Raw genomic sequence first — 14,869 nt, forward strand, 5'->3', positions numbered from 1 at the left:
AGTACTGCCTTTTATTAAAGCACAATGAAACATTGTGTTCTGTTTTTCTAAAGTGCCAGGCACTGTATGTGATTCTGGGGATGCAAGGATGAAGGAGCCACCGTCCCTGACTTCAAGGAGACAAAACCAGCAAGGACGCAGTTTCAATCAGCAGTGGAACCTATATTGTAATGGGCGTAGAGACAATGAGCCATTGAAGCCGACTGACAAATGAGGGCAGGTTCCACCTGGGGGTTGTTTTACTTGAATTATGAAGCATGAATAGATGTTCACCAGGCAGAGAAATGGATAGAGGTAGTTTTTGGAAGGCTGTAGGTAAAATTTCAGTATTTCCAGAATCTCTCTCCTGGCCTTAGTGCATCTCCATATCAATAGGTGTTTCCAAGGCGCGGAGAGAAGTAGTCCATCTCTGTATCAGTGGGTAATTACAAGGGTGAGCAAGGGCATAGGTGGACCAGAGTCATGTATTAGTGATTTTTTATATTTGTATTCCCAGCACTTAGCACAGACCCAAGACACAGGAAGCACACATGCAATATTTATTGAATGAATGAAAGAACATTCTAGTTCTTCCCTGTCTCACTGTTTCCAGATCAGCATATGTTAAGATCTGGGGCGAGAATTTAGGGTAGGAATAGGGCTAAACTTATATGTAATGAGACAAAATTCATTTAACTGTTACGTTTTGACCACTGTCTCTCAAGTAAGGCCCTCTTTCTCACATTCTGAGAGCACTAAGCACATGTTTACTGTTTTATCTCTCCTACTAGGTTTTAAGTTCCTCCACTGCAGGAACCAGGTCTGTCTTGTCCACTGATGTACAGTCAATATTGGGCACAGGACATGTTCTCAATAGAGACTGTGGAATTAGCTAATTGACTCCTTCAGGGGCAAAGTCTAGAGGGAGAGTGAGGGAGGAGGCTCTGTTTATCTTGAAGTCCACATTGTTCTTTTTTTCTATTGGTTAGCATGGATATTTATTTATTTTTATTTATTTATTTTTTATTAAGGTATTATTGATATACACTCTTATGAAGGTTTCACATGAAAAACACTGCGGTTACTACATTCACCCATATTATTGTGCCCCCCATACCCCATTGCAGTCACTGCCCGTCAGTGTAGTAAGATGCCACAGAGTCACTATTTGTCTTCCATGTGCTACACTGTCTTCCCCATGATGCCCCCCAAACCATGTGTGTCAATCATAATGCCCTTCAACCCCTCCTCCCTCCCTCCCCACCTGCCCTTCCCCACCCCTCCCCTTTGGTAACTGCTAGTCACTTCTTGGAGTCTGTGAGTCTGTTGCTGTTTGTTCCTTCAGTTTTGCTTCATTGTTATACTCCACAAATGAGGGAAGTCATTTGGTACTTGTCTTTCTCTGCCTGGCTTATTTCACTAGCATAATATCCTCCAGCTCCAACCATGTTGTTGCAAATGGTAGGATTTGTTTCTTTCTTATGGCTGAATAGTATTCCATTGTGTATATGTACCACCTCTTCTTTATCCATTCATCTACTGATGGGCACTTAGGTTGCTTCCATACCTTGGCAACTGTAAATAGTGCTGCAGTAAACATAGGGGTGCATATGTCTTTTTGAATATGAGAAGTTGTATTCTTTGGGTAAATTCCTAGGAGTGGAATTCCTGGGTCAAATGGTATTTCTATTTTTAGATTTTTGAGGAACCTCCATATTGCTTTCCACAATCGTTGAACTGGCTTACATTCCCACCAACAGTGTAGGAGGATTCCCCTTTCTCTGCATCCTTACCAGCATTTGTTGTTGTTAGTCTTTTTGATACTGGCCATCCTAACTTGTGTGAAGTTCTAGCTCTTGTGGTTTTTATTTGCATTTCCCTGATAATTAGTGATGTGGAGCATCTTTTCATGTGCCTGTTCGCCATCTGAATTTCTTCTTTGGAGAATTGTCTGTTCATATCCTCCACCCATTTTTTAATCGGGTTATTTGCTTTTTGGTTGTTGAGGTGTGTGAGTTCTTTATTTTGGTTGTTAACCCCTTGTCAGATATGTCATTTACAAATATATTCTCCCATACTGTAGGATGCCTTTTTGTTCTGCTGATGGTATCCTTTGCTGTACAGAAGTTTTTTAGTTTGACGTAGTCCCATGTGTTCATTTTTGCTTTTGTTTCCCTGAGGAGATACGTTCAGGAAAAAGTTGCTCATGTTTATATTCAGGAGATTTTTGCCTATGTTGTCTTATAAGAGTTTTATGGTTTCATAACTTACATTCAGGTCTTTGATCCATTTAGAGTTTACTTCTGTATATGGGGATAGAGAATAATCCAGTTTAGTTCTCTTGCATGTAGCTGTCCAGTTTTGCCAAAACCAGTTGTTGAAGAGGCTGTCATTTCCCCATTGTAAGCCCATGGCTCCTTTATTGTATATTAATTGACCATATATGCTTGGGTTTATATCTGGGCTCTCTAGTCTGTTCCCTTGGTCTATGCATCTGTTCTTGTGCCAGTACCAAATTGTTTTGATTTTTGTGGTTTTGTAGTAGAGCTTGAAGTCAGGGAGCGTAATCCCCCCTGCTTTATTCCTCCTTTTCAGGATTGCTTTGGCTATTCGGAGTCTTTTGTGGTTCCATATGAATTTTAGAACAATTTGCTCTAGCTCATGAAGAGTGCTGTTGGTATTTTGATAGGGATTTCATTGACTCTGTAGATTGCTTTAGGCAGAATGGCCATTTTGACAATATTAATTCTTCCTATCCATGAGCACGGGATGTGTTTCCATTTATTGATATCTTCTTTAATTTCTCTCATGAGTGTCTTGTAGTTTTCAGAGTATAGGTCTTTCACTTCTTTGGTTAGGTTTATTCCTAGGTACTTTATTCTTTTTGATGCAATTGTGAATGGAATCGTTTTCTGATTTCTCTTTCTGCTAGTTCATCGTTAGTGTATAGGAATACAACAGATTTCTGTGTATTAATTTTGTATCCTGCCACTTTGCTGAATTCAGATATTTTATCTAGTAGTTTTGGAGTGGATTCTTTAGGGTTTTTTATGTACAGTATCATGTCATTTGCAGTAACAGTTTAACTTCTTCCTTGCCAATCTGGATGCCTTTCATTTCTCTGTGTTGTCTGATTGCTGTGGCAAGGACCTTCAAAACTATGTTGAATAAAAGTGGAGAGAGTAGGCATCCTTGTCTTGTTCTCAATCTTAAAGGAAAGGCTTTCAGCTTCTTGCTCTTAAGTATGATGTTGGCTGTGGGTTTGACATATATGGCCTTTATTATGTTGAGGTACTTGCCCTCTATACCCATTTTGTTGAGAGTTTTTATCATTAATGGTTGTTGAATTTTGTCGAATGCTTTTTTGGCATCTGTGGAGATGATCATGTGGTTTTTGTCCTTTTTGTTGATGTTGTGGATGATGTTGATGGATTTTCTAATATTGTATCATCCTTGCATCCCTGGAATAAATCCCAGTTGATCATGATGGATGATCTTTTAGATGTATTTTTGAATTTGGTCTGCTAATATTTTGCTGAGTATTTTTGCATGTATATTCATCAAGGATATTTGTTTGTAATTTTCTTTTTTGGTGGTGTCTTTGCCTGGTTTCGGTATTAGGGTGATATTGGCCTCACAGAGTGAGTTTGCAAGATTCCCATCTCTTCTACTTTTTGGAAAACTTAAAAGAGCATGGGTTATTAGGTCTTCACTTAAATGTTTGATAGAATTCAGTGTGAAGCCATGTGGTACAGGGGTTTTGTTCTTAGGTAGTTTTTTGATTACCAATTCAATTTTATTGCTAGCAATTGGTCTGTTCAGATTTTTGGTTTCTTCCTGGGTCAGCCTTAGAAGGTTAGATTTTTCTAGAAAGTTCTCCCTTTCTTCTAGATTATCTAGTTGGTTAGCATATAACTTTTCATAGCATTCTCTAATAATTCTTTGTACTTCTGTGGTGTCTGCAATGATTTTTCCTTTCTCATTTCTGATTCTGTTTATGTGTCTAGACTCTCTTTTTTTCTTGGTAAGTCTGGCTAGGGGTTTGTCTCTTTTTTTAATTTTCTCAAAGAACCAGCTCCTGCTTTCATTTATTTTTTCTCTTTTTTTAATCTTCTCGATTTTATTTATTTATGCTCTAATCTTTATTATGTCCCTCTTACTTACTTTGGGCCTCATTTGTTCTACTTTTTCTTGTTTCATTAATTGTGAGTTTAGATTGTTCATATGGGATTGGTCTTCTTTCCTGAGGTAGGCCTGTATTGACATATACTTCCCTCTTAACACAACTTTTGTTGCATCCCACAGATTTTGTGGTGTTGAATTATTGTTGTCATTTGTCTCCATATATTGCTTGATCTCTGTTTTTATTTGGTCATTGATCCATTTGTTATTTAGGATCATGTTGTGAAGCCTCCATGTGTTTGTGGGACTTTTCATTTTCTTTGCATAATTTATTTCCAGTTTCATACCTTTGTAGTCTGAGAAGCTGGTTGGTACAATTTCAATCTGCTTGAATTTACTGAGGCTCTTTTTGTGGCCTAGTATATGATCTATTCTTGAAAATGTTCCATGTGCACTTGAGAAGAATGTGTATTCTGCTGCTTTTGGGTGCAGAGTTCTGTAGATGTCTGTTAGTTCCATCTGTTCTAATGTGTTGTTCGATGCCTCTGTCTCCTTACTTATTTTCTGTCTGGTGGATCTATCCTTTGGAGTGAGTGGAGTGTTGAAGTCTCCTAGAATGAATGCATTGCATTATATTTTCCCTTTTAATTCTGTTAGTATTTGTTTCACATATGTAGTTACTCCTGTGTTGGGTGCATAGATATTTACAATGGTTATATCCTCTTGTTGGATTGACCCCTTTATCATTATGGAATGTCATTCTTTGTCTTTTGTGACTTTCTTTGTTTGAAGCCTATTTTGTCTGATACAAGTACTGCAACTCACTCCTGCTTTTTTCTCCCTATGAGCTGCATGAAATATCTTTTTCCATGCCTTCACTTTTACTCTGTGTATGTCTTTGGGTTTAAAGTGAGTCTCTTGTAGGCAGCATATAGTTGGGTCTTGTTTTTTCATCCATTAGGTGATTCTATGTTTTTTGATTGGTGCATTCAGACCATTTACATTTAGGGTGATTATCGATAGGTATGTACTTATTGCCATTGCAGGCTTTAAATTTGTGATTACCAAAGTTTCAAGGGTAACTTCCTTACTGTCTACGAGTCTAACTTAACTCACTTAATATGCTATTACAAACACAATCTAAAGGTTCTTTTCTTTTTCTCCTTTTTCTTCCTCCTCCATTCTTTATATATTAGGTATCATATTCTGTACACTGTCTATCCCTTGCCTGACTTTGGGGTAGTTGATTTAATTTTGCATTTGCTTAGTAATTAACTGTTCTACTTTCTTTACTGTGGTTTTATTACCTCTGGTAACTGCTATTTAGCCTTAGGAACACTTCCATCTATAGTAGTCCCTCCAAAATACACGGTAGAGATGGTTTGTGGCCGGTAAATTTTCTCAGCTTTTGCTTATCTGGAAATTGTTTAATTCCTCCTTCAAATTTAAATGATAATCTTGCTGGATAAAGGATTCTTTGTTTGAGGCCTTTCTGCTTCATTGCTTTAAGTATATCATGCCACTCCCTTCTGGCCTGTAAGGTTTCTCGTGAGAGGTCTCATGGGTTTTCCTTTGTATGTGAATTTTTTTCTCTCTCTGGCTGCTTTTAACAGTCTGTCCTTATCCTTCATCTTTGCCATTTTAATTATTATATGTCTTGGTGTTGTCCTCCTTGGGTCCCTTGTGTTGGGAGATCTGTGCACCTCTATGGCCTGAGAGATTATCTCCTTCCCAAGATTGGGGAAGTTTTCAGCAATTACTTCTTTAAAGATATTTTCTATCCCTTTTTCTCTCTCTTCTTTTTCTGGTACCCCTATAATGTGAATATTGTTCTGCTTGGATTGGTCACACAGTTCTCTCAATATTCTTTCATTCTTAGAGACCCTTTTTTCTCTCTGTGCCTCAGCTTTTTGTATTCCTCTTCTCTAATTTCTATTTCATTTACCGTCTCGTCCACTGCAACTAATCTGCTTTTAAACCCTCCATTGTGGTCCTTAACAATTTGATCTCTGTCCTAAATTCATTCCTGGGTTCTTGAATATTTTTCTGTACCCCCAGGAGCATGTTTATGATTTTTATTTTGAAATCTCTTTTGGGAAATTGATTAGTTCAGTCTTACTTGACACTTTTTCTGATGTTTTGTGGGATTTTTGTTTGAACCAGATTGCTTTGATATTTCATATTTCTATGTAGTGCCCTCTAGTGCCCCGAAGCTCTACTCTCTGGAGCTGCTCAGCCCCTAGATGTTGTCGGGGGTCGCAGGGGAGTGGTGCTGCTGCTTGTTGGGGGCCGCAGGGGAGTGGTGCTGCTGCCTGTGGGTAGGAAAGAGCTGTTTCCTGTTTCCCAGATGCTATGCCTGTCTCCACTGCCCGAACCAGTGGGCCAAACACGCAGGTGTAAGCCTCTGTGCTTTGCATTTGTACCTGCTGTAGGGGGGGGCTTCTCTCTGGCTGATCTGATGCCAGGGCAAGGTTTGCTGGTTTGCGAGCCAGGTGTGAGCTGGCTGGTAGGAAGGTGCAGCAGTCTGTGAATCACAGTGGTGGGCCTTGGAGGTGTGTAGCCAGCCTGGGGTATGGAGCGCCTGGAGATCCTGAAGTTCCCACCCTGTTGGGCAGAGTGTGCCCAGACCATTTTGTCTACCGTCCTTTCTCCTGAGCAGTAAACTCTGTGCAATCCTTGTCCCTTTAGCAGCCCTCTCTCTGTTAGGAAGTCTCTCAGACTGCCCACACAGAGCAGCCAGATATGGATCCCTGTTTTCTACTAGCAGCTGGAATCTCAGCCTCTCCAGGTATTCCACCTGTCTTAGCTTTCCAACCACACTAAATCACCAGAGCATCATGCAGTGTAGGTTTGTGCTCCCAGAGCAGATCTCTAGGGCTAGGTGCTCACAGTCCCAGGCCTGCACTTCCTTCCCCACTCCGTTTCTCTTCCTCCTGCCAGTGAGCTGTACTGGGGGAAGAACTTGGGTCCCACGGGGCCATGGCTTTGGTACCTTACCCTGTTCCATGAGGTTTGTTCTTTTCTCCAGGTGTATGCAGTCTGGCACAACCCTCTTTCCTGTTGTTCTTTTAGGATTAGTTGTAATAATTGTATTTTTGTATTATATGTGGTTTTAGGAGCTCTCTGTCTTACCTCTCATGCTGCCATCTTTAATCCTTTCAAAAGTTTCCACACTGTTCTTGAGCCTTTCAAGATAACCTTATTTTTGACTGTGTAGTAGCTTCCTTTCCTCCTTGTGGCCCTGGTTAAGTCATAGATGTGACAACTTAAAGCATAAATTCACTGGTTTTCCATTTATTGGCAAACATGAATTCAATATATCATATTTATCATGATTTTGTATACTGGATATATAATCATGTGTTATATTTTGCATGTGAGTTATGTCTCAATAAAGATGTTATTTAAAAAATATGAACACATGCAAATATATTATTCTAACATGAGAAAAGTTGAAAGTTAAATAATAACTAATAGCTATGTCAAAGGCAGGCAACATATGGTCATTTTCTTAAGTTCTTTAGTAACCATTTCCCATATTTTCATGTTTTTATCTTTTTATGAGTTAACATGTTCACAAATATTCATGTAATATAGGGTTCAACAAAAATTTTTATAATTGGATGAGTTTTACCAACAGCCCTAATAGGTGGACTTTTATGCCTTTAAAACTTGGTTGTGAATCATTTAAGCTCATATGATTCTTCCTTTCATGTATATAATAAACTGTATATTAGAGTATGGTAGGACAAAATGAATAAATTATACTTTTCAGTTATCTCTAGCCCCAGAGTTATTTTAGAGTTAAATATATGAAAATACATTGAATGGTTGAATGGTTGGGCAAAAGAAAAAGCATATGTATATAATTAAATCTTAACATTTAATATTTACAGGAAAGATATTACTAAAAATAATCCAGGTGGTATGGAGACAAACTGCTTCTTCCATGTTGAGTCTTTCCCAGCTGATTTGCACTCTATATCAAATTGTGAAACTTAAACTTACCTGTAAGATTTTTTTATGAATAAAATGATAATCTTGGGTTTCTCTTCCAATATTTCAGAATCTACTACATCTTTAGGATCTTGTGGTACTGATTCTGGTACAACTTTTTCTAAAGGAGAATGAAACAGTCAAATGACCTTGGTCTAAGGGATGTGAGAAAATGCATAGTCACTACTGGTATAATACATCTGGGCAAACAAAGTGTAGGTCTAAATTTTCACTCTAATTCTGCAGTCATCTCATCAAGTGATGTGGAACAGAGTGTTTAGCTCCATGCTCTTTTTAGTTGTAAGCACAATAAAAGGCCTGCCTATTCTCACAAGTTAATGTTTCATTTCCTTCTCTGTCTTAACTGGGTGCTTGTCCGTATGTTATTTAGTTTTCTCAGCAGGATCATCATTTCTTTGTTCACTTGAAGACACATTTATGTAGCGCCCACTCCGTGCTAGGCAGGGGACTGTGTGTCATGGATACAAGGCTGAAGAGACATTGTCTTTGGCACAAAGACTCTACTGATGATAAATTCGACAGAAGCTTTCAGAGGTATGATGTAGAAATTGCCAGGCTGAGATTTCTAGTACAACTGATATTCTCAGTAGTTTCAACCAATTCCCTGTTAAAGTAGTGGTGGTGACTGTGACAAGCATAAAAATTGACTCCAAAAGCTAAAGAAACCAAGCAACAACTAACCACCTGAGAACTCTAAGAGACATTTTGACTAAATATAAAGTATCAGATGGCATTACTTGCAAGTCTGCTACTCAGGAAGAATTGGAAGATTCCCAAAAGTTTTGGGAGTTCTACAGAATAAAATAGGAGAACTTGCTGTAATTCGCTGCTTTGAACCCATATAAATGCTTATGAGTTAAAATTGAAAACCCAAACTTTTTAAATGCAAGCCTATGCTGGCACTGAACTTTGTGAGTCATGGCTCTTTACGCATTACACATACAAAGTAGAAATCTACTCAGAGGCAGGGAGTGAACACAGACAAATCTCACGTTAGTCCAGCAGAGTCACACTTGGGATTAGTTGCTTCAACAACGTCCAGGTGTGGATCTTTGTTGAACTCTCCTGGGAAAACCCAACCCTATGTACGTATTCACCTGGGAAACCCAATTATCTACCTACTCACTGTGTGCCTGCCCCAGAACAGCTGAATATTGCTAGGGAACCAGCATGCTGACCAGTCCTTTCACTATACTCATGACCCCGAACTTAAATGGACCCTCAGCACTGCTCACTTCCCTCTACCTTTGCCTGGTAGATTGGCTATTTTACCTTCTATTAATCCTTTTATAGGCCCTCTTCTCCTTCAGGTTCAGATGATAACTCCTAAAAAGGACGGTGTCCTTTTTTCAGTCATGAACTTCCAGCCTTCCCTGCACTGTGTCTGCATTTACTTTGCCTTGATAATTGTTGTAATGCATCGTGTCTCAGCTCCAGATCAAAAGTCAGTTCATTTCTATTTGCAGTTTGGAGCCCTTCCTGATTTTTCAAGGTTTTACTACAGCAATTACCATCTTTCCCATGTATATATATATATTCCCAGCAGAATAAAACTATTTCTTGGTATCTCCAATCTTCTAAAAAATTCTGGATATCATGTTTCCCTTTAACTAATTTATGTTCTTTTTCCCTTTCATTGCGAAACGCCTCAAAAAGGTTCCCCTATTCTTTACATAACCCACTCCTGTTGGGCTTCCATCCTCATCCTTCTGTTGGACCTGTTTTTTCCAAGATCACCAATGATCTCCATCTACTCAAATTTGAGGATCACTTTTACATCTTTATCTTATTCAACCTCAACCTCCATCTCTCGGCATATTTGATATAGTTCTTGAACTACTTTCTTTTCCTAATTTTCCTGTCTCAATATCTTCTATAAGGGAGAAATTAAATAGTATCTCTGTCATATGGTGGTTGTGAGAATTAAATAAGTTAATACATAAACAGAGTTTCAAATGGTGCCTGGCATATAATATTTCTCAATAAATGAAAGCTGTGATTGTTTCCTAAGATGTACTATCCTGTTTCCCCTCCTTTTTCAGTGACCACTTCCACTTGGATTTCTGGCTACACGTCCACTGTCAGATGTGTAAGTGTTGGAGCTCCCCAGAACTGGAGCCCTGAGCTCCTTTCCCTTCTCTGTCATCACTCTCTCCCTACCCCATCCCACAGAGCACCATGCTTTTGATTCTCATCCTTACATTGATGTCCCAAATTTATATCTGCAGCCATTATCTGTCCCTACAGTTTCCAACTAAACTGACTGTTGGCATCTTCATTTTTGAGTCTGATCACACTTAAAGTTTAAAATGTCAAAAACAAAATTTTTAGTTTCCCCCAGATTTTCCCATATTGTATACAGTACTAATACATACCCAGTTACTCAAACACCTCAATTGCTGTGTTTTTCTCATTCTCCAATCAAACAGTTAATTCCTGTGGACCTACTGTTAGACATTTTCCTGAAATCTATTATTTCTTTCCACCTCAGCCACAATGACCTCTCATCTAGCATAATGCACAAAATTCTTAATCTGTTATTGGCTTTCTAATACCTAGTTTTACTCAACAGAGTCCTCTTCAAAAAACGTTTATCCTGCCATTATGCACCTGTCAAAACCCAGTGGCTTCCTAAACATCTTACTGTGGCTGCCTGGTCGTCCACGTTCTTGCTATTTTCTGAATTTTCAACCAGCTATATTGCACTTTACAGTGTGCTTACTAAGCTTCAGCTTTACAGCAATTTTTGTTTCTCAAACATATTGAACGCACTTGTCGCCTAAGGTGTTTGCAGGCTGTTCCTTCCGCTTGGATGCCCCTCCTTCAGGTGTCCGTGTGGATGCCTTTTCCACTCATTCAGGCCTCTGTCCAAATGCCTTCTGCTCAGAGATCATTGAGAAGACCCTGATCACTCAGTTTAAGCCACCCTTATCCATGGTTTATTATCTAATCACTATTTTCTAATTTCTTCATAAAACTTATCATCTAAAATCATCTTAATTATGCATTTATTTCTTGTATGTTTATATGTCTCGATGAGAATGCAGTCTCTACAAGAGCAGAGATCTTCAAGGAAGAGGCCTTCTTGACCAGAGCAATGCCTGGTGCTTGGCACTTGGTAAATAAATATTGTTGCATAAGTGAAATTCTAATAGGTGATATTTCCAATTGAAGTGTGAGAACCACCTAAAGCAATCCACATATTCTCTCTGTTGGTAACACTGAAGATTACAGATATCCTCTCCTTAAATATAAGTAATATATCCCTTAAACAATACTCCCTTCAAACTCTACCCTTGGTCAACACGGACTTGACTATCAAAACTACTGGGTTGCAAGGAATATGGCATATGCATACTGAAGTTTCAAAGAAAGTGTTTAAATACATGTGACTTGATTTTTCAGTTATCTCAGGCTGCTCATTTTCTCCTTTTATGAATTATTGTTGATAATAATCTCTGCCTAACTTGCAAGGCAAGTTGTAGAAATAAAATATTGCCCATGTTAAAATGATTTGTCATTATGTTACTATCATTGACATGACACTTGACATTTGGATTATTTATAGAAATAGGGATTGTAAAAATTTAGAAAAATCCAAAATCTCTCTTCTCATGATTACTGTCATGTATCATTGGGTATCATTTGTGCATTTATTCATTCTTTCAACAAACACATACTAAATACCTAATATGTGCCAGGAAATAACATCTGAAGGTAGGCAATGAATAAAAACATACATAAGCCCACCCTTTTCTGAATATCATACTAAAGTGAATCATCAGTATAAATAATGAACAACACCAAAAATATCATAATTTTGACTAGATATTACATTTGGCAGTCCTGGCGTATAAAATGTCTTTTCTTTTTCTTGGAAGGATGGAGTTGGTGATGTATATGAATTTGAATGTTCCAGCCTAGTTATATTTAATATATTCTCCAAAACAGAGAGATTATCTTTAAGTTGGGAAAGCTGCCAAAAAACATCATCTAGGTCCTAGAAAGCAAATGATAATTAATTAATGAGCTGTTAAAAGAAGATAAAAATGCTCAACAAAAATAGTTTCAATTATGTCACATTATACCTTGAAAAAAAGAGATGCTATAAAACACACCCATGGGAACATTTACTACCCAAAGAGGTTTCTGAAGCACATTATAAAAACGGTAACTTATTCATTATTCAAAGTATTTTATCATCAATTTTTCCTTTTTGTTCTCTTCATGTTTAAAAGTCCACCAATTACATGAATTTACCCCCACCACCCTAAACAAAGAAAAGAGATAATTCTATAGGGTTTTTTTGAATAAAATTATATACATGGCATGGAAGTTTGCTGTTTAAAGGAATTCTACCATAAAACCTTATGAAGCAAATATCTATTAACCTTTCTTGTGTGAATAAATCCAGTGAATGAGAAGTATATATTCAAATTATTTAAGACAATTACACATGTAAAATTAATTGTCATGTTCTTCATCTTTGTCTATAATAAAATGTTCACAGTGATATGAATAGTTTAGATTGTAAATAATTTTAAAATTTCCCAAATCAGTGAGGTATCTCACGGGTGAAAGGCCAACTTTAGATTTTCTAATGAAGAGAGATTATATTCATATATATTTTGTTATGAACATATTAATATATAGTATTCATTATGAAATAACTCTCAAGTTGACAGCACCTGTTTTATTATTTGAAATAATAAAGTGACTTCCCTGTTGATATGTCTTTGAGTTATTTTTATATATTCTAAACCTATTATTACATATGGTAACACGATATTTAGGCATTGAGGAATTAGATGTTTGAAGAACACCAACCAGTTTCCTAGTTGTACTAAGTAGAACAAATAATTTTTTTGACAGTTGCTGGAGAGATCAGAAGGCAAAATGCTGTGTCACTGATATTATGGACAAATCTTTGGTGACCCCTAGTGGCGAAATATAGATTTAGTTACTCTTCAGAGTTTTAAAATGGCTATATTGTATACAATCTTGAAAGATGCTGAGATAAATTGGAGATTGGAATAAAATAGAGAAATCTATAAACATCTTTTCCTCAGAAAAATAACTTAAAACTGGTTCATAATAAAGGGGAAGGCAGAAAAGAGAAGCAACTTTTACTAAGCATTTTTATATTTTGTGAAATTTGTGTAAAGAATACAATTAAAAACAATTTGTTCATGAAATTATGTTTCATGTATGGATCTGCTCCCATTCTTAGAAGTATTATACTTACTTGTTCTGATTAGTAAATTCCAGTATATGGTCTTCAAGAGAATTTAGATAGGATCTGATAGAGAATGTATTTATATATTTTGTTTGCTGTAATCTACCATTATTCATTATATGTTATTACCATTACATTTTTGGGATTAAAGGATAAAGATATACTTATAAACAGTGGCAGAAAACCCTGTTGATCTAGGTTTCCATTTTGTGTTATTTAATCAAAATCGACTGCCATATAATGAAGTCTTTGATTTTTACTAGTCTTGTAAGGGACAAAATTACCTGTATTTTTAACAAATGAACTCACTTAGAGCTTGAGTCAGTATGTTTCAGTAGCAGAACCACTGTGCTGGACACAGTCAGAACTGTATTCAGATTTCAGATGTATATCTAATAACGAAAGTCATGGTAAATTATTTAATATCTTCAAGTTTCAACCTTATTTTTAGGATGAAAATACTGATAATCAAATGAAAAATCTTAGATAAACTTCAAGCTACCTCTGAATCCCAATCTTCTTTGATTTTTATGACTATCTATATGTTTTATATACTCTTTGCAACAAAATTCTACCAAAGAGTAGAAAAAAAATTCCCAATCGCATGTCTGAAGGCTATGTCCACATATTATAAGTGGAATTGGCATTTTGCTAATTATCCAGTTAATTTAATTACTTTGAGCATTTAAATCCAAACACAATTTTTCATAGTCTCATTTACTTACGTTAATGTGTCTGCATTGATTAAATTAGATGTTTAGTTTGTACTTTGCAATGTTGATTTAGCCCTGTGAACTGACAGGGAAGTAATAAGAGAGTAGAGTATATAATAATGTAAGCTACTACAACTTCTCAGGGGAAATACATGTTTTCTTTTCACTAGGTAAGCTCCATTGCATTCATTATACTTGAAATAGATAAAATATTTGAAATACATGGTCAAAATTTGAGGTACAGTTATCATTTTCGTTAATTCATTTAAAATACATATACTGAACATCTGCTAAGTGCCAAGAACATTATGTTTAGGGAGACAGTGGAGAATCAGACCCAAACCTCCAGGGGCCATCGGTCTGTCTCTGGCACTGATGGAATTAGAACTAAATGAGTCATGCAAGATCCAGTGGGCATTTCTAATAACAAAAGACTCTACAATCGTCAGGAAATTTAGAATGCATACCAAAACTATATATATTTAATTCACTATTTCTAGATGACTCTCAAACAAAGATTTTCAAGCTGTTTTAGTTTGTCTTCTTGCGGGAGCTAAAAGTGAGAGCTGCACTCAAAAACAGGGATGTGATCAACTGCAACGTGTGTCACAAGTAATGACTGGTTTTTAAAAAACAGAGCAAACTCAACGTCACTCTATACTAACACTGTTCTCACTAGTGTTCGCCTTGCGTTTGAGTCAGAGGGTGGAAGTGTTCACGGCCGGTGAATCAGGAACGTTGCAGGCTCGTAAGGGGGCACTGTTCACGCCGACTGTCATGAACATCAAGGCAGGGGAAACCC

The sequence above is a fragment of the Manis pentadactyla genome, chromosome 5 (genome assembly GCF_030020395.1).
Source record: "Manis pentadactyla isolate mManPen7 chromosome 5, mManPen7.hap1, whole genome shotgun sequence".
NCBI lineage: Eukaryota > Metazoa > Chordata > Mammalia > Pholidota > Manidae > Manis > Manis pentadactyla.